Genomic DNA, 20,043 nt, shown 5'->3' on the forward strand with positions numbered 1-20,043 from the left:
CAACGCATGCTTGCTTGCCTAGTGCCCGGGGACCATCAATCAAGTATGAATGTATTGACGTCACAGCGGAGATAGTACAGATGATTGATAATTCGGCAATGTTACAATCTCTTCATCACTCACTGTTATCAGAGTAGTGGGTGGTGACTGTACACAGAATAGTGGTGGCGACACTTTTTTTGTTAAAATCCATTCAAGATCTTTCACGACGTGTCCCCTACGACATGAAGGTTCGAGAACAAGACCACGGGGGGAGGCAGCTTCCCTCACTAACGTTGTTGGTTTTATCTAGGATTGCAGAGTCTGCACACGCAACGATGGCTTCGAAGAAAAATACGGTATAAATACCCTTCGACAACGGTGGGTTAACAATGGGCATCCCGGACTTCTATCACCCAGGCACCCGCCGCACATGACCCTCTGTCCTGCCGCCCAGGCATGTGTAGTGGGCTTAAAATAGCCGCTCATAGCTGCCTCTCCCCCGCCAGGAGCCGCAGAAGACATGGCTGACTGCCTGGGAGAGAACTTGCCGCCTCTGCCCTTCATTTCATATTAAACGATAACACCTTCCCTTTTTACGGTAAGTGTGCTTGAATTCTAATTTTCAGTTTCCAGAACCCGTGAAACCGTCTTGTTTTCAAGCAAGGTGTTGGCTAAAGGGTACTTATTTTCGGTTATTCCATTCCCCGCTTTTCACGTGCCCTTCTGCAGTCGCGGTGCCTCCTCCGGATGGAGGGTGTCACTTGAGGACACAGGGCAGGTTAGCCGAGGCAAACACCGAGGCGCAGGCGCAAACACTCGTTGATTTGGGGCAAAGTAGGTCCCTCGCAATCCCGGGTTCCAGTGCTGCTGCACCATTGAGGGCTACCTACTCCCCTGGTCGGTGAGCAGTAAAGACCCTTGGGACAAATCGGCGATTCCTTGTGATTTCTTGTCTGCCAGTCCGCGACATTGAAATAGTAGTCATGCGTACTTGTGTGACCTCAACTTGCTAGTCATAAAAATAGTCCCTCGCGATTCATACCGTAAGAACTCTTGTGTTTTATCAGGTGCTGTGCCCTCAGTTTTTAAGCTTCGTAACACTATGGAATGAGGGTGTAACCAACTCAATTACCCTTGTTTTATCTAGGTCAGTAGGATTAGGACAGGTGAACTGCAATCACTGCTGCAGTATTTGCATTAGCCAGCTGAGCTCTTTCGTCAGCAATCGTGCTGTGGCTTTATTTTTTATTTTTTTACTTTAATGGGTTTTGAATAACACTATATACATTTGTAGCAAGTGTATAGAGTCGGTCTGTAACGGTTTTAATTAACTGTGCAAATAAATCGAACTGGAATAGTATACAATTATTGACAGCGCGAGACATTTGAAGGAAAATGGGGTTTAAAACAAACTCATTCTAGGTCGAGTTCAAATTAACTCTAAAAGGAAATAGAGCATTTTCCTCTCTGTGGCTAAGTTTATAGCTGATGTGGGATGGGTTTACTCTGATGGAGGCTAAAAAACACATACACATCTTTCTCGTCCATTCCCTAAGAAGCCTTGTACTAAACCAAAGGTTGTGAAAGGTAAACCCGGAGACAAATGAGGGTGTGTGAGTGTGTGTGTGTGTGATTAGGCACCTATGACATGCAGATAGGACACCGTCAGACTTGGAGGGTGTGGTCGTCCGCAACATGCTGTCAGTTTCGATGTTGTGCTGCATTTTGTTACATTTCTACTGATGCATTTCGTTCAGCCACCGACCTTTGTCAAAAAATGAATTGATTGGTCATTTTGTTTCATTACTATGTATAGCACACTCCTTGCCCATAATTCAACACATAGCATAATGTAAAACTAGAATACATATTTACATTCCTATATAATTGAGCTCATTTATGCATATCAACCACTGTACACGAAAATATTGCATTCACTCTAAGACCACGCCTTAACCCCTTCGCTGCTAGGCATTTTTTGGGCCATTTGGGGTAGTGCGCGCTTAGGCCCCTGAAACTTTTTAACCACATTAGGTATCCACGCCAAATTTGCGTCCTTTTCTTCCAACATCATGGGGATTCTAAAGGTACCCAGGGTTTGTGGATTCCCCTGGAGGGGTCCCAGAAATTCGCCAAAATACAGCAATTTTTTTTTTGTATTAGGAAAAATGGGAAAAACAGCCTGCAAATGAAAGCGTCTGGGTTTTTCTCTGCAAATGGTATCAAAAAAGGGTTTGTGGGGCTGAAATCACCATTTTCCCAGCTTTTATGGAATGACAGACTTTAGTCAGAAAACCAACATTTTTTACACAGTTTTGGCATTTTTCTGGGACATAGCCTATTTTTGCTATTTTTTGTGCTTTCAACCTCCTTCCAATTAATGGTAGAAATGGGTCTGAAAGCAATAATGGATCCTGGAAAGCTATATATTTTTGAAAAGTAGACAAAATTCTGAATTCAGCAAGGGGTCATTTGTGTAGATCCATCAAGGTTTCTTTATAAATTAGCCCTTGCCTGTTGCGGGTACTTGGGCCTCCCACACAAGTGAGGCACCATTTTTACTGGGAGACCTGGGGGAACGCTGGGTGGTGGTAAATTTGTGTGAGCCCGGTGATGCCACAACTTTCCCACACAAAAATGTGTGAAAAAAAGTGATTTTTTCAGCTAAAATTGAGGTTTGCAGGGGATTCTGGGTAAGGAAACGTTGGGGATCCACGCAAGCCATACCTCCCTGGAAGCCCCCGGGTGTCTAGTTTTCAGAAAGGGATGGGTTTGGTAGGTTTCTCTAGATGGCCGCCGAGCACCGGGCCAAAAACTCAGGTGACCCCCATGCAAAACCAGGTGGTTTTGCGATAGGCAATTTTGATGTTGCCTCACTACGTTTTGAGCCCTTGCCTGTCGCGGGTACTTGGGCCTCCCACACAAGTGAGGCACCATTTTTACCGGGAGACCTGGGGGAACGGTGCGTGGTGGAAAATTTGTGTGAGCCCTCTGATGCCACAGCTTTCCCACACAAAAATGTGTGAAAAAAGTGATTTTTAGAGCTAAAATTGAGGTTTGCAGTGGATTCTGGGTAAGGAAACGTTGGGGGATCCATGCAAGCCATACCTCCCTGGAAGCCCCCAGGTGTCTAGTTTTCAGAAATGTATGGGTTTGGTAGGTTTCCCTAGATGGCCGCCGAGCACCGGGCCAAAAACCCAGGTGACTCCCCTTGCAAAACCAGGTGGTTTTGCGATAGGCAATTTTGATGTCGCCTCACTACATTGTGGGCCCTTGCCTGTCGCGGGTACTTGGGCCTCCCACACAAGTGAGGCACCATTTTTACCGGGAGACCTGGTGGAACGCTGGGTGGTGGTAAATTTGTGTGAAGCTGGTGATGACACAACATTCCCACACAAAAATATGTGAAAAAAGCGATTTTTTCAGCTAAAAGTGAGGTTTGCAGGGGATTCTGGGTAAGGAAACATTGGGGGATCCACGCAAGCCATACCTCCCTAGAAGCCCCCGGGTGTCTAGTTTTCAGAAATGTATGGTTTTGGTAGGTTTCCCTAGATGGCCGCCGAGCACTGGGGCAAAAACCCAGGTGACCACCCCCCCCTTGCAAAACCAGATGGTTTTGCGATAGGCAATTTTGATGTCGCCTCACTAAGTTTTGGGCCCTTACCTGTCACGAGTACTTGGGCCTCCCACACAAGTGAGGCACCATTTTTAACGGGAGACCTGGGGAAATGCTGGGTGGTGGTAAATTTGGGTGAGCCCGGTGATGCCACAGCTTTCCCACACAAAAATGTGTGAAAAAAGTGATTTTTACAGCTAAAATTGAGGTTTGCAGGGGATTCTCGGTAAGGAAACGTTGGGTGATCCAGACAAGCCATACCTCCCTGGAAGCCCCCGGGTGTCTAGTTTTCAGACATGTATGGGTTTGGTAGGTTTCCTGTTAGACCTGGCACCTTGGCGGGAGTTTCCCTTCCACTTTTTGCTGATGTGCCTCATTGTGTTTTGTTGGTGTTAGCTGCTCAGGGCACTGTGCCACTGCTAATCAGTGCCACAGTGCAAGTGCTCCCTTTGGAAAAGTGTATACATTGATTGGTGTCCATGTTTGGCTTATTTGGTTTACTATCAGCCCCTAGTAAAGTGCACCAGGAGTGCCAGGGCTTGTAAATACAAATGCTGCTGGTGGGCTTGCAGCACTGGTTGTGCCACCCACAGAAGCGGCCTAGTAAAATGTGTCTAGGGTCTGCCACTGCAGAACCTGCGCGCGGTCTGGTACTGTCGCGCTGATTGCGCAAGTGCACCTACTTGCCAGTCCCCAAACCTTCACTTAAGTACATATTAGTCACCCCACTGGTAGGCCCAAGGGCAGGGTGCATTGTAGGTATAAGGTAGGACATGCCCTGATGTGTGTGGCATGTCCTAATAGTGAATTACAGCCATTTTCGTTTTTCACTATTGAAGGCTACCTGCTCTCCATAGGCCAGAATGGACTGCTGGAATTACTACACGCTGTAATCCCAGTGGACTCAGAGAGCATGGTAGAAAGTCAAGTTTAGTATGCCTGAACTCAGAATAATAAAATACTTCTTTTAGTAAAGTTTATTTTAATATCCTGTGTTTGTAAATACTACTTTTAGAAAGTTAGTATTTACTGACCTGGCCATTTTAGTCCGCCTCTGCTGTGTGTGTGTGTTCTGCCTAGTAACAGTAAAGGAGCAGGGCTGGGGAATTCCAGGAGACAGGCTGGCTGCCAGGTGGTGGGTAGAGAGATTACACCAGGATGGGTGGGAGGAGTACACCTTTGACTCTGAATAGACCTGTGCTCTGCCACAACAATGCCGGCTCCGCCCCCTGTAAAGTGGCTGATGTCTCTGCCCTGCTGCTGAAAGGAAAGAGCAGAGTCACCACAACAAAGTGCTTCAAAACTGGATTGAGCCAGGCCGTGGCCCCCTGGCGACAAAGAACAAAAGAATTGTGATATAAAAGAAGGAGCCCTGCTCCTAAGAAATCAGATCCTGTTTGCGCCAAGAAGAAACTCTGCCCAAAGAGAAGGACCTGAGAAAGCTGCATGGAGGACTACTGTCTCTGACCTGTGAGACTGGCCTGTGGTGGGTGCCTTGCTGCAAGAAGGAGAGGAAGAAAAGACTTGAGAAGAAAAGACTTTTGATCAACTTGTGCTTTAAACAATCTCCAAGGGCTTGCTGGTGAACTTGCCCCCTGAACTGCGCCCCAGGAACAGTGGGCGCTACCTTTCCCCAAGAAGAAGAGAAGCTGCTGGAGGCGATCCTGTAACGCTGACCCCAGAGGACCTGTGTGCCCCTCATCTGATCACCGCGACATCTGCCACCGGGGCTACTGCGAGCACCGCAAAGACCTGTCCACCTGGTCCAAGCACCGCAAGCAACTGCCCCCCGAGCCGTAGCTCGCACCGCAAAGAAGAAACTGACTAGGCTCCGAGCGCCGAGCCTCTGCGACCCCCCTGGCCGTGGAAGCCCTGTAAGGACCTTCGAATCACTGTACGTCCCCTGAGTGAAGCCGACAGCGCGACGTGCTGAAGAAATTGCCCCCGAGCTGCCCCTCCTGCTTCTGAACTGGGTCGTGTGCCTGGGACCATCCGAAGCACCCCACAAAGCATCGCCGCCCGCTGATCAGGAGGGACGACAACGCGACGTGGGACGCCCCTCTAAGGACCCCTGAGGCTGCTGCGACCCTCTTGCCCCAGACCAAAGGTATTGTGAACTGCCCGCCTTGGTGAGACACGTACTTCACTCCGTACGAGCCATACCTGCACTGTCGTCCGTGTACGGCGCATCCCTGTCTCTGTGCGGCCCGTCCAGCATCAAATACATTGCCGGTGCTCACGCAGGAAGCGTGAGGTTTGGAGAGAGGCGTACCGAACGTGTACGACACGTACCTACGAGGGTACGGTCCGTACGGTTCACGTCCCGAATACGCGTGCTCACGCGAGAAGCGTGAGGAACGGCACGACACGACCAAACAGCGGTACGAAGCATACCGGAGGCGCTAGTAAGCGCACAATACCCCAAAGAAGCTTGTTTTGAGTAGAACATTGCCATTTTTACATCTGTAGACTGCCTAAAAGCCTTGAAAGTAACTGGAACCTTATTTAAAGAGAGAAGACTGTATTTGAAGCCTGCATAAGAGATTTATATAAAGAACTATATTTTCATAAATACAGCCTTGTGTCTCTGTGTGGTGGGGTGGTGATTATTGTGTGGGATATCTTGAACGCTTAACCTAATGCCCTCTGGAATCTAGCCTGAGTGCTCGCGCCACGTTACCTAGAGGGTGAGCAGGGGTTATTTTTAAAGAGGTAATCCTACGCCCTGACTTAGAGGAAAGGGTCCCTGCTTGTCGCAAGTGCATACCTGCGACAACCAGAGACCCCGGATTCTAACATTTCCCTAGATGGCCGCCGAGCACCGGGCCAAAAATCCAGGTGACCCCCCTTGCAAAACCAGGTGGTTTTGCGATAGGCAATTTTGATGTCGCCTCACTACATTTTGGGCCCTTGCCTGTCGCGGGTACTTGGGCCTCCCACACAAGTGAGGCACCATTTTTACCGGTAGACCTGGGGGAACGCTGGGTGATGGTAAATTTGTGTGAGCCCGGTGATGCCACACATTCCCACACAAAAATGTGTGAAAAAAAGTGATTTTTTCAGCTAAAATTGAGGTTTGCAGGGGATTCTGGGTAAGGAAACGTTGGGGGAATCCACGCAAGCCATACCTCCCTGGAAGCCCCCAGGTGTCTAGTTTTCAGAAATGTATGGGTTTGGTAGGTTTCCCTAGATGGCCGCCGAGCACCGGGCCAAAAACCCAGGTGACTCCCCTTGCAAAACCAGGTGGTTTTGCGATAGGCAATTTTGATGTCGCCTCACTACATTGTGGGCCCTTGCCTGTCGCGGGTACTTGGGCCTCCCACACAAGTGAGGCACCATTTTTACCGGGAGACCTGGTGGAACGCTGGGTGGTGGTAAATTTGTGTGAAGCTGGTGATGACACAACATTCCCACACAAAAATATGTGAAAAAAGTGATTTTTTCAGCTAAAAGTGAGGTTTGCAGGGGATTCTGGGTAAGGAAACATTGGGGGATCCACGCAAGCCATACCTCCCTAGAAGCCCCCGGGTGTCTAGTTTTCAGAAATGTATGGTTTTGGTAGGTTTCCCTAGATGGCCGCCGAGCACTGGGGCAAAAACCCAGGTGACCCCCCCCCCCTTGCAAAACCAGATGGTTTTGCGATAGGCAATTTTGATGTCACCTCACTAAGTTTTGGGCCCTTACCTGTCACGAGTACTTGGGCCTCCCACACAAGTGAGGCACCATTTTTAACGGGAGACCTGGGGAAATGCTGGGTGGTGGTAAATTTGGGTGAGCCCGGTGATGCCACAGCTTTCCCACACAAAAATGTGTGAAAAAAGTGATCTTTACAGCTAAAATTGAGGTTTGCAGGGGATTCTGGGTAAGGAAACGTTGGGTGATCCAGACAAGCCATACCTCCCTGGAAGCCCCCGGGTGTCTAGTTTTCAGACATGTATGGGTTTGGTAGGTTTCCTGTTAGACCTGGCACCTTGGCGGGAGTTTCCCTTCCACTTTTTGCTGATGTGCCTCATTGTGTTTTGTTGGTGTTAGCTGCTCAGGGCACTGTGCCACTGCTAATCAGTGCCACAGTGCAAGTGCTCCCTTTGGAAAAGTGTATACATTGATTGGTGTCCATGTTTGGCTTATTTGGTTTACTATCAGCCCCTAGTAAAGTGCACCAGGAGTGCCAGGGCTTGTAAATACAAATGCTGCTGGTGGGCTTGCAGCACTGGTTGTGCCACCCACAGAAGCGGCCTAGTAAAATGTGTCTAGGGTCTGCCACTGCAGAACCTGCGCGCGGTCTGGTACTGTCGCGCTGATTGCGCAAGTGCACCTACTTGCCAGTCCCCAAACCTTCACTTAAGTACATATTAGTCACCCCACTGGTAGGCCCAAGGGCAGGGTGCATTGTAGGTATAAGGTAGGACATGCCCTGATGTGTGTGGCATGTCCTAATAGTGAATTACAGCCATTTTCGTTTTTCACTATTGAAGGCTACCTGCTCTCCATAGGCCAGAATGGACTGCTGGAATTACTACACGCTGTAATCCCAGTGGACTCAGAGAGCATGGTAGAAAGTCAAGTTTAGTATGCCTGAACTCAGAATAATAAAATACTTCTTTTAGTAAAGTTTATTTTAATATCCTGTGTTTGTAAATACTACTTTTAGAAAGTTAGTATTTACTGACCTGGCCATTTCAGTCCGCCTCTGCTGTGTGTGTGTGTTCTGCCTAGTAACAGTAAAGGAGCAGGGCTGGGGAATTCCAGGAGACAGGCTGGCTGCCAGGTGGTGGGTAGAGAGATTACACCAGGATGGGTGGGAGGAGTACACCTTTGACTCTGAATAGACCTGTGCTCTGCCACAACAATGCCGGCTCCGCCCCCTGTAAAGTGGCTGATGTCTCTGCCCTGCTGCTGAAAGGAAAGAGCAGAGTCACCACAACAAAGTGCTTCAAAACTGGATTGAGCCAGGCCGTGGCCCCCTGGCGACAAAGAACAAAAGAATTGTGATATAAAAGAAGGAGCCCTGCTCCTAAGAAATCAGATCCTGTTTGCGCCAAGAAGAAACTCTGCCCAAAGAGAAGGACCTGAGAAAGCTGCATGGAGGACTACTGTCTCTGACCTGTGAGACTGGCCTGTGGTGGGTGCCTTGCTGCAAGAAGGAGAGGAAGAAAAGACTTGAGAAGAAAAGACTTTTGATCAACTTGTGCTTTAAACAATCTCCAAGGGCTTGCTGGTGAACTTGCCCCCTGAACTGCGCCCCAGGAACAGTGGGCGCTACCTTTCCCCAAGAAGAAGAGAAGCTGCTGGAGGCGATCCTGTAACGCTGACCCCAGAGGACCTGTGTGCCCCTCATCTGATCACCGCGACATCTGCCACCGGGGCTACTGCGAGCACCGCAAAGACCTGTCCACCTGGTCCAAGCACCGCAAGCAACTGCCCCCCGAGCCGTAGCTCGCACCGCAAAGAAGAAACTGACTAGGCTCCGAGCGCCGAGCCTCTGCGACCCCCCTGGCCGTGAAAGCCCTGTAAGGACCTTCGAATCACTGTACGTCCCCTGAGTGAAGCCGACAGCGCGACGTGCTGAAGAAATTGCCCCCGAGCTGCCCCTCCTGCTTCTGAACTGGGTCGTGTGCCTGGGACCATCCGAAGCACCCCACAAAGCATCGCCGCCCGCTGATCAGGAGGGACGACAACGCGACGTGGGACGCCCCTCTAAGGACCCCTGAGGCTGCTGCGACCCTCTTGCCCAAGACCAAAGGTATTGTGAACTGCCCACCTTGGTGAGACACGTACTTCACTCCGTACGAGCCATACCTGCACTGTCGTCCGTGTACGGCGCATCCCTGTCTCTGTGCGGCCCGTCCAGCATCAAATACATTGCCGGTGCTCACGCAGGAAGCGTGAGGTTTGGAGAGAGGCGTACCGAACATGTACGACACGTACCTACGAGGGTACGGTCCGTACGGTTCACGTCCCGAATACGCGTGCTCACGCGAGAAGCGTGAGGAACGGCACGACACGACCAAACAGCGGTACGAAGCGTACCGGAGGCGCTAGTAAGCGCACAATACCCCAAAGAAGCTTGTTTTGAGTAGAACATTGCCATTTTTACATCTGTAGACTGCCTAAAAGCCTTGAAAGTAACTGGAACCTTATTTAAAGAGAGAAGACTGTATTTGAAGCCTGCATAAGAGATTTATATAAAGAACTATATTTTCATAAATACAGCCTTGTGTCTCTGTGTGGTGGGGTGGTGATTATTGTGTGGGATATCTTGAACGCTTAACCTAATGCCCTCTGGAATCTAGCCTGAGTGCTCGCGCCACGTTACCTAGAGGGTGAGCAGGGGTTATTTTTAAAGAGGTAATCCTACGCCCTGACTTAGAGGAAAGGGTCCCTGCTTGTCGCAAGTGCATACCTGCGACAACCAGAGACCCCGGATTCTAACATTTCCCTAGATGGCCGCCGAGCACCGGGCCAAAAATCCAGGTGACCCCCCTTGCAAAACCAGGTGGTTTTGCGATAGGCAATTTTGATGTCGCCTCACTACATTTTGGGCCCTTGCCTGTCGCGGGTACTTGGGCCTCCCACACAAGTGAGGCACCATTTTTACCGGTAGACCTGGGGGAACGCTGGGTGATGGTAAATTTGTGTGAGCCCGGTGATGCCACACATTCCCACACAAAAATGTGTGAAAAAAAGTGATTTTTTCAGCTAAAATTGAGGTTTGCAGGGGATTCTGGGTAAGGAAACGTTGGGGGAATCCACGCAAGCCATACCTCCCTGGAAGCCCCCGGGTGTCTAGTTTTCAGAAGTGTATGGGTTTGGTAGGTTTCCCTAGATGGCTGCCGAGCACCGGGCCAAAAACCCAGGTGACCCCCCTTGCAAAACCATATCGTTTTGACATAATTAGTTGTTTGTTTCTACAGCGTGAGAATTTCGGCACAATATTGCAAGGAAAATGTGACAGACATTTTGAGGTTTGCAGGACATTGTGGATAAAATAACTTTTTGGAATTCACAAGAGAGACATCACCATGGACTCCCATGGGTTTACGACAATATCTACAGTAGGTGGGTTATTCTTACATGGAAAGTACACCTTGGCAGAGAAACTAAAAAGACAAAGATTCCTGCACAGCCATCTGTTCCTCAAACACACACACATACTGGTTGGATTTGGCACGAGGGCGAGTGATGGTTCAGTATATTAAATTTTATTGACAAGAGATTTCACAAAAATGAAATGCACTGTCAATAATTAAATGGACAAAAAACCGAACCAATGCCTTGCAGCTCGTGAGCTGTAAAGCCACGGCAAGGCACCAACCGCTTTACAGGCCATTCACACACCTTTCATACGTGATACACACAAGACCATTCACACCACCAGGCACAAAAACAACACATTACAACATTCACAAAAAGGGACAAGGTACACCCGGCTTCAGAAAGACAAATATTACTGCACAGCCATCCAATCCTCAAGCACACACACATACTGGTTGGATTTGGCACGAGGGTGAGTGATGGTTCAGTATATTCAATTGTATAAGCAAGTGATTTCACAAAAATGAACTGCACTGTTAATAATTGAAAGGGCGAGAAACTGAACCATTGACTCACAGCTCTTGAGCTGTAAAGCCACGACAAGGCACCAACCTCTTTACAGGCCATTCATACACCTTTCATACGTGTGACACATACAAAACCATTCACACCGCCAGCCGCGGGCCCATCATAGTACAACACTCACACCAGCAGACAGCGCCATTCAAGGGCCCATCACTTTCGCACGCCCACATTCTAGACACAGCAAACGCACAAGCTGATGGATTGCATGGAGTGGCACTCAGCTAGCAGTGTGTGTAGTGACCAGCAGCAAGTCACTACTCACACACAGCCAACCGAGCGCCAGTCCATGCACACCGCTAGCCGAGCGCAAGTCAACGCACACCGCCAGCCAATTGCCAGTCCAGGCACACCGCCAGCCAATCGCCAATCCACGCACACCATCAGCCAATCACCAATCCACGCACACCGCCAGCCAAGCGCCAGTCCAATCACACTACAAGCCAAGCGCCAGTCCACGCACACCTCCAGCCAAGCGCCAGTCCACGCACAACACCAGTCAAGCGCCAGTCCAGGCACACCGCCAGTCAAGCACCAGTCCACGCACACCGCCAGCCAAGCACCAGTCCACGCACAGCACCAGCCAAGCGCCAGTCCACACACACCAACAGCCAAGCGCCAGCCTACACACATCGCCATCACATTCAGGATTTTTTTTAGACAAAAATAAAAACACAAACAAATTGCAAATAGATACAAATCTGCTAACACAAAATCAGAAACTAAATACATTGCACTAATGCCAACCTTTAAACAGAATCACATTGTTTAAAGAATACAGACCAGGCAGTTCACTTTACCACTCATGGATGCTCCCAAAAATTATTTTGCGTGTGGTACGCTCTAAAACAAGCAGGGAGACACAGCCCAGGGTTAGAAGGACGCTCAGGCAGTACATACGAGTCTCCTTCCGCGTACCTCTTCGCCAATAGACTCTACATCTCCTACTGGGAAAGTCTTTTGAGGATGTGGGAGTAATGTGATCAGGAAAGTGGCGATCTTTCAATCTAGCAACATCCACCACCACTCCAACTCTAGGAACACTTGCCTGTTCCACTAAAACAAGGCTGCCTATTACCGACTCCTGAAACTTAGCAAAAGTAATCTTTGACTCAGGACAAGAATCCTGGATCACAACAAAAGCATTAAAGGTTGCCAAGTGGAAAAGAGGGATAGCCAACTTCTTGTACCAAATGTAAGCCTTACGAAGAGCAGCGTAAGGTACCAACCTCTGATCTACTCTGTCAACACCACCCATGTGCCTATTATAGTCTAAAATGCACACAGGTTTGCGCGCTTCAGCAACCTGACCCCAAACAGTCACAGGTGCAATGCTTTCATCATGGATGGTAGTCAGCATGTAGACATCTCTCCTGTCTGAAAACTTCACAGCTAGAAGCTCCTTGCAACGCAACACACTGCACTGTCCCCGCACAAGCTTTTGACAAACAAGTTCTTTTGGGAAACCTTTACGGTTACAGCAGATTGTGCCACAAGCAACAGTGTCCACTTTGGCCAATTCCCTGAACAGCTGCACACCAGTGTAGAAGTTATCTACATATAAATGGTGGCCTTTGTTAAAAAATCCTCTACCAAGTTCCCACACAATTTTCTCAGTCTCTCCAAAAGTGGGAGGACAACCAGGGGTGTTAATCCTGGATTCCTAACCGGTGTACACTCTGAAATTAGAGACATATCCAGTCCTACTGTCACACGGCATATACAGCTTAATTCCATAGCGTGCTGCCCTCTTATTAGGAATGTATTGCCTAAAAACCAAGCGTCCATTGAACAACACCAAAGACTCGTCCACTGCAATTTCTTTCCCTGGAGCATAGATCTCAGAAAATCGATCAACAAAGTGATCAATGACAGGCCGAATCTTAAAAAGACGGTCACACTCAGGGTGATCTCGTGGCAACGCTAAACCATTATCGACAAAATGCATCATCCGAAGCAGAAGCAAATACCTGTCACGACTCATGACTTCCGGAAAAATAGCAGTTGCCATCACGGGACTAGTAGACCAATATGAAGACATTGATGGCTTCCATAGCAAGCCCATCAAAAAAGTTAAACCCAAGAACTTCTTCATCTCTTCAAGATTTGTGGGAGTCCACCGGGTAGCTCTAGAGTGTGGCTTAAGACTGGCACTGTTGTCCCTCAAAAACTGTTCGGCATACAAATTAGTCTGCTCAACAATCTCTGCCAAAAACACATCGTCCATAAACAACTGAAAAAAATGTATCGGCAAAAAGTTTTCAGTATTCACTCTACACCCTGGAACACAAGTAAAGTCTGGCAATGCCGGCTGCACCATGCCAGGGGCAACCCAGAGGTCATCACTTTCAAAGGGAAGCCTTGCAGCCCCAACCTGCAGCCCAGGTGCCTCTTGCCGCACTACACCAACGGGAAGCCTTGCAGTCCCAGATGCCTCTTGCCGCACTACACCAACGGGAAGCCTTGCAGCCACAGGCTGCAGCCCAGATGCCTCTTGCCGCACTACACCAACAGGAAGCCTTACAGCCCCAGGCTGCAGCCCAGATGCCTCTTGCCACACTATCGGCACATCAATCTCCTCCTCTACCACAGGCACTTCATCCGCACTAAGAGTATCTTCATCATCCGATGATTCCATATAGAGAGAAAACTCACTGCCAGAATCGTCCCATGCCTCCTCTGCCTCAGATGCAGAGTTGGTCTCTGAACCATGGTCAGAGGAAGACTCAAAAAGCAAACCAACAGCCTGCTGAGCAGTAATCCTGCGGCTAGCCATTATCCTTACTAAGAAAGGAGACTGCACAAACAAGTCAACAACAACCAACACTGTTCAAAACAAGTGAGTAAAGAAATGTGTACCTTTATCACAAAGATCTATATACACAAAAACTATACAATTCACTTACAAGAGACAGCTACACTCACCAGCACCTACTGTGCAGTGACACAGCAAAAAACAACGATATCCCACCAGAAAGAAAAAAAATAATTACTCACAAGACAACAAAATACACATCGAGCACAAATGCAAAAAGTTTTTGACACTCAAAAACCAAACATACTGCTATTATTACACCATTTGCAAAAAACAATTCATGCAGAGAAATGAAACTCATTTACATTGTACAAAAAAAGTCTCTTACCAAACACATGCAACTACACAAACAGCAGAACCACCAGAAACGAAACCGCAAACTGGAAAGAGCAAAAGCCTTCACCTAGAACAAAAAAGAAAAAAAATAAGCATTACAATGGCAATTCACAAAAAATATAACAATTAACATTATAACATGCTATGTTACTACCCAAATGGTCAATCGTGTTGTGTCCCAGGTGGGGCAGAAAACAGCAGACAGAAATTTGCCCCCTTGCAAAAGTAATAAATCCCTAGCGCCTAGTAGGGTTTTCTGCCTCCCCCCTCACGCCTAGGGCAGAAAGGCCAAAAAAGGGGCAGATCTGTCCCCAGGAAGCAACCACATTGCTTCCATTACTCACAAAAGAAAATCCCTGGAGCCTAGTGGGGTTTTCTGCCCCTCCCGGGGACAGAAAGGACACAAAAATAGGCTGATCTGCCACCTATCTGCCAGAGGGGCCAGAATGCACATATAAAAAAATCTGCCCCCTGGAAGTGACCCTTGGCCAAGGGGTTGCTTCCATTTTAATTTAAAAGAAGTCCCTGGTGTCTAGTGGGGGGGCAGAAAATGCATACAAGAACAATATGCCCCCTAGCAGCGACTGTTTCATTTTTATGAATGAGTCCCTGGTGTCTAGTGGGGTTTTCTGCCCCCCCTGGGCAGAAGGCCCAATAAAAATGCCGATCAGGCAGAATACATATTAAAAAAAAATTGCCCCCTGGAAGCGACCCTTGTCCAAGGGGTCACTTCCATTTTTATTTAAACTAATTCCCTAGTGTCTAGTCGATCTGCCCCCAGGGGGGGGGGGGGTGTAATACCCAACACATAACAAAATGGCCCCCGGAAGTGACCCTTTCCCAAGGGGTCACTTCCATCATATTTTTTAGGACAATCTATGGGGTGTTCCCTCCCTGAATCTTGCCCCTGTCAAACGTTGGTCAAAAGATATTCTTTCCTTAAATGCTATGTGTTTAGAATATGGGATGCGTGCCCTCAATGGTAGAACAAAGGGAGATAAGGAAGGTATGTGCACATATGATAATGGTCATAATAGAAGCAGGATAGACTACGTTATTTGTAGTCTTAATCTTTGGCAGGGGGTTTGTGACATGGAAGTTAAGGGCAGGATAGAAAGTGATCACAACCCCCTCTGTGTGACCCACACTTGGTGGAAGCACACTCAGCCTTATCTACATGCTAGTAATGGGTTGCTCCCAGACATGGCGAATAATATGCGTAGATTGAAATGGCCCTCGGTATTGGCGAATGCAGCCTCCATGGATTTTATTGGGTCTGAAGTGGACAAAGCAATTGTTTCCATGGAATTAGCTAGTGCAACACTGCCAGGATCTAGGGCGATCACTGAAATCCATAACAATCTTTTCGCCACCCTAAAACCATACTTTATGATAACATGTAAGGGTAATCGCACAGCTTCCTCTAAACCAGCAGGGTGGTTTAACAAACAGTGCAGGGCAGCCAGATTAACACTGGGTAATGCTATTAGAAGCAGGGACAGTGTAGCAATCAAAACTGCCAGGAAGCAATACAATACTAGCATTTTCTTGGCCAAAAAAGACTGGGATGAGAAGCATTGGGAGGAACTGAAGGAGGCTTCTGGAGCAAAGGATTCCAGGCTTTTCTGGAAGATAGTAAAGTGGGGCAGAGGCGGTACCCCAAACAAACCGGATAATAATGTTGCTGAATCCGATTGGGTGAATTACTTTAGGCCCCAATATGCTGAAACAAAGGAGTGGGGTGGTGGGGATGTAATCTTGGCTGTATTTCCTAAGGATGATCTGTTTTCCTCCAAGGAAGTTGAATTTGTAATTAGCTCCGTTCAAGGGGGTAGGGCCCCGGGGTTAGACGGGATACCCTCGGACGTTTTTAAAAATGATAAAGATAGGTGGGGCAGATATGTGCTCCTATTGGGGAACGCAATTGCAAAGGGTGCGCAAGTCCCGGAACAGTGGAGGGGAGCCATCATTATACCCGTCCACAAAAAAGGAGATCGATCCCTTCCAGCTAACTACAGGCCCATAAGTTTGATTGCCACCGTCCAAAAAGTAATTGGGAAGATGGTGGTAAACAAACTTATGGACTGGGTGGACGAAAATGATTCTCTTTCCCCTTTTCAGGCAGGCTTTCGAAGGGCTACCAGTACCATCGACCAGGTGTTTCGCTTCACTATGCTACGGTGGGGGACGGTTCTTCTTGGTGGGGGCAGCCTGTATGTCGCTTTTGTCGACCTGCGGGCTGCCTTCGACCTAGTCCCAAGGGGTAAGCTCTGGGCAGTGTTAAGTAAGATAGGCATTCCCGCAGAATTGCTTACTTTGGTTATGAGGTTGCACGAATGCAATTTTGCCAAAGTACAGTGGGGGTCAAATGGCCAATCCTCTACTGACTTCCCTGTGGAGCGTGGGGTGCGCCAAGGTTGTGCAATGGCGCCCTTGCTCTTCACATTATATATCAATGGGATAGTCAGCAGGATGCAGGACGCTAGTGTGGATGCGCCTTCGTTGGCGGGCATCAGGGTTCCGATCCTGATGTTCGCTGACGACACTTTGATAATATCCAAAACCCCAGCTGGATTGCAACGGGCCCTGAATGTTTTTGATGACTTTTGCCAGGAGCATGGCCTGGAAGTAAACATAGGCAAGACCAAGCTGATGGCTTTCTCCCAAGGACAGAAGCCTCGCCCTAGGATACACTTGAATAATATCGGGCTTGAGGTCGTAAGGGAGTTCACCTACTTAGGGGTACAAATCGCAAGTAATTATGGTTGGTCCCACCACATAGAAAAGGCGGTCCTGAAACATCAGCAAATATCGGGGGCCTTACGGGTGGAGCACAATAGATCCAAAACAAAACCCATAAAACCTGTCCTCGCTGTATACGATGCTAAGGCAATAGGATCGGCCTTATATGGGGCGGAGCTGTTTGGCTTTGACAACTTAACCTCATTACAGATAGCTGAGAACTGGTTTCTTAGGGGCATTACGGGATTGCCCCAGAGTACACCATTAATCCCCCTTAGTCTTGACCTGGGAAGAAGATCGGTAACCGACCGAGCCAGACTGCGTCCCATTTTATACTGGAGGCGACTTTGGTCCACCCCTGAAATTAGGCATTATGGGGAAGGCTTCCTGGCAATAATCAAGAGTGATACATTCCATAAAATATCATGGTTAAAAAACCTAAGGGTATTGCTAGGTGAACTAGGTCTTTCCAACCTTTGGGACAATCCGTCGGGGGAAGTGTTCCCAAGCAAAAATATACTTAAAGCACTATATTGGGAATGGATAGATGAGAGGCTTTGGAGAAGGGTTAAATCTGACTCAATGGGAGGTCGCTTTTTGGAAAGTAAAATGTGTCCTGCTTTAGAAAATTACTGGGACAGTATAACTGTTCCTATGGACAGAAAGTTGTTTTTCCAATTAAGATCTGGTTCCCTCCCGTTGAGAGATCTAACAGGCAGGTGGAAGAGTTTGAACACCCAGTGCTGCCCAGCATGCGGCGCAACTAAGGAAAGTGTGGGACACTTCCTATTTGCTTGTAAGGCTTATGCCTCCCCAAGAAGGGTCTGGTTAACCCCTATCTGCAAGAACCTTGGGACATCCAGTGCGGTTGAGGCACAGAGAATTATTTGCACTACTTCTGAGGAGCCTATTGTTATGGGAATAGCAAAGTACCTGGGGTGGGCTTGGTCCATTAGACGGAGAGCCCTTTCTGTTTCTCCTAATGTTTCTTGATTATGTTTTATTTGTATAATGTTTTGTTTTACAATGATTAAGCTTGCGCAACTGTTTTAATGTATTGAATGAAATGCCCTGATTAAGTGTGATGTTTTTATAATATGCATGTTGTGCTTTTATGAGTTTATAACTCGAATAAAGCCTTCTACTACTACTACTACATATTTTTTATTTTTAATATGTGCCCTGATGTCTAGTGGGGGTTTTTGCCCCCCCCCCCCCCCCCCCGGGCAGAAAAGCCAAAAAAAACGAGGCGATCTGCCCCCAGGGAAGGCAGAATATCAAATAAACAACATTGCCCCCCGGGAAGCGACCCTTGCCCAAGGGGTCGCTTCCCATACAATTCACTAATCTATCCCTGGGTCTAGTGGGCTTTTCTGCCCCCCCTGGGACCAGAAACGGCCGAAGAAAAGCCGATCTGCCCCCATGGGGGGCAAAAAAGTCTTAATTTAAAATTGGCCCCCTTAGGAAGCGACCCTTGCCCAAGGGGTCGCTTCCTTTTCAATAAACAAACATCCCTGGTGTCTAGTGGGACATTCCTGCTCCACGATTGCGACGCTGTGTGCGATCGTGAAGCAGGAATGCCCAGCATTGAGACATCAGGGGAGAGGAAATACTCTTTCCTCTCCCTCGATGCCTCAAGGCATCCTAAAATAGCCCCCCCTGCTCCACCGGAGGCAAAACACCTACCTCATTGCTGGACGCGCTGGAAAGAAATGATTTCCAGTGCGTCCAGCGCTTCCTGATGACGTCGGCGCATGCTGTGTGCGCTGACGTCATGGGGAAGCGTGGGGGGGCTCGGGGGTGGCAGCGGAAACTCTTCCGCTGACATCCCCCTCTGTGGGGGCAAGATCGATGCCCCGGGGGGGAGCGCCAGCGCTTCCCCCAGGGGCTGTGCTCATGACGGAGCGTTTCCGTCATAAGCACAGCCCAACCGATGCTCATGACGGAACCGCTCCGTCATGAGCATCGAAGGGGTTAATAGGAAAAGCCAAACCCAAAAGGAGGCTCAGTGAGGGCCAGTGGAATTATTCTGCAGAGGAGGACCAAATTATGAGACAGGGTTGACTAAATTATGCTGCAAGAAAAGCAGTGGCGGTTCCTGCGCTAAGGTGAAGGAGCGTCACCTAAAAGGAAGGAAAAATAAAATTATAATAACGCAATTTTATTATCATTTTATTCTTCCCTGCTGCCGCAGCATGAGGTCGGGCTGATCTGCTGTCAGAGCAGGGGAGGAGTGGTGGGCACACTAAGTGTGCATGATTCTTTGACTGGTCCTCTCGTGTAGGCCAAACAGTCATGCGCACTTTAGCATGTTCTCCATGCAGGCTGCATTACAGCCTGTATGGAGACCATGCCCAGGCCCCCAGTCCCTGAATGAGCGCCGAACCATGGAGCTCAGACCAATCACAGCGATTAGTTTAGGGGAGCCAATCACAAAGCTGCATTGCAGCCTTGTGATTGGCTCAGGGAAGCCTGGCTGCTTCCTGTTCGGCGGAGGAGAGATGACGTGGGACAGAGCGGCGAGGAGGTAAGTGAATTTTTCTTTTTTTTTTTTACAGTTATACCTCCTTGTGCCCCGCCCCACCACCCCAGATCCGTGCTGGTTTCCACTGAAGAAAAGGCAAATTATGCTGCATAATGTGGCACGTTTTGTGATAGTATTACTTTCATAACGTTGTGATTGTTCCACATGTTAATATTGTCTGGTTAAGGATTTCACCTTAATAGGATCAATTTAACACCCAAATACAAGAACAAGTAACTGAAAGATAACCAATCAACCTTTGCATAGGGCTTTCCAGTGAGTAGGAATACGTGTCACTGTGGTTTTAGTAACCATTGGTCTGTTTGAGATAGAATTTTTCTTTTTATTGTTAAAATCTACAGATTAAGCAGCAGATGATGGATTAAGTGGCAAATGCGGCATGTCCCTAAT

At 48.3% G+C, this 20,043-nt stretch overlaps 1 protein-coding gene across 1 annotated transcript in view; it reads left to right on the forward strand.

The window, feature by feature from the left end:
• The first annotated feature begins 466 nt into the window (after positions 1–466).
• Positions 467–20,043, forward strand: part of DUSP26 (dual specificity phosphatase 26) — a 122,520-nt gene continuing 102,943 nt past the window's right edge. Inside the window, exon 1 of the mRNA XM_085634479.1 lies at positions 467–580. The gene's annotated coding sequence lies outside the window, so the exon portion shown is untranslated. The remainder of the gene's footprint in view (positions 581–20,043) is intronic.

The sequence above is a fragment of the Triturus cristatus genome, chromosome 11 (genome assembly GCF_964204655.1).
Source record: "Triturus cristatus chromosome 11, aTriCri1.1, whole genome shotgun sequence".
Lineage (NCBI taxonomy): Eukaryota > Metazoa > Chordata > Amphibia > Caudata > Salamandridae > Triturus > Triturus cristatus.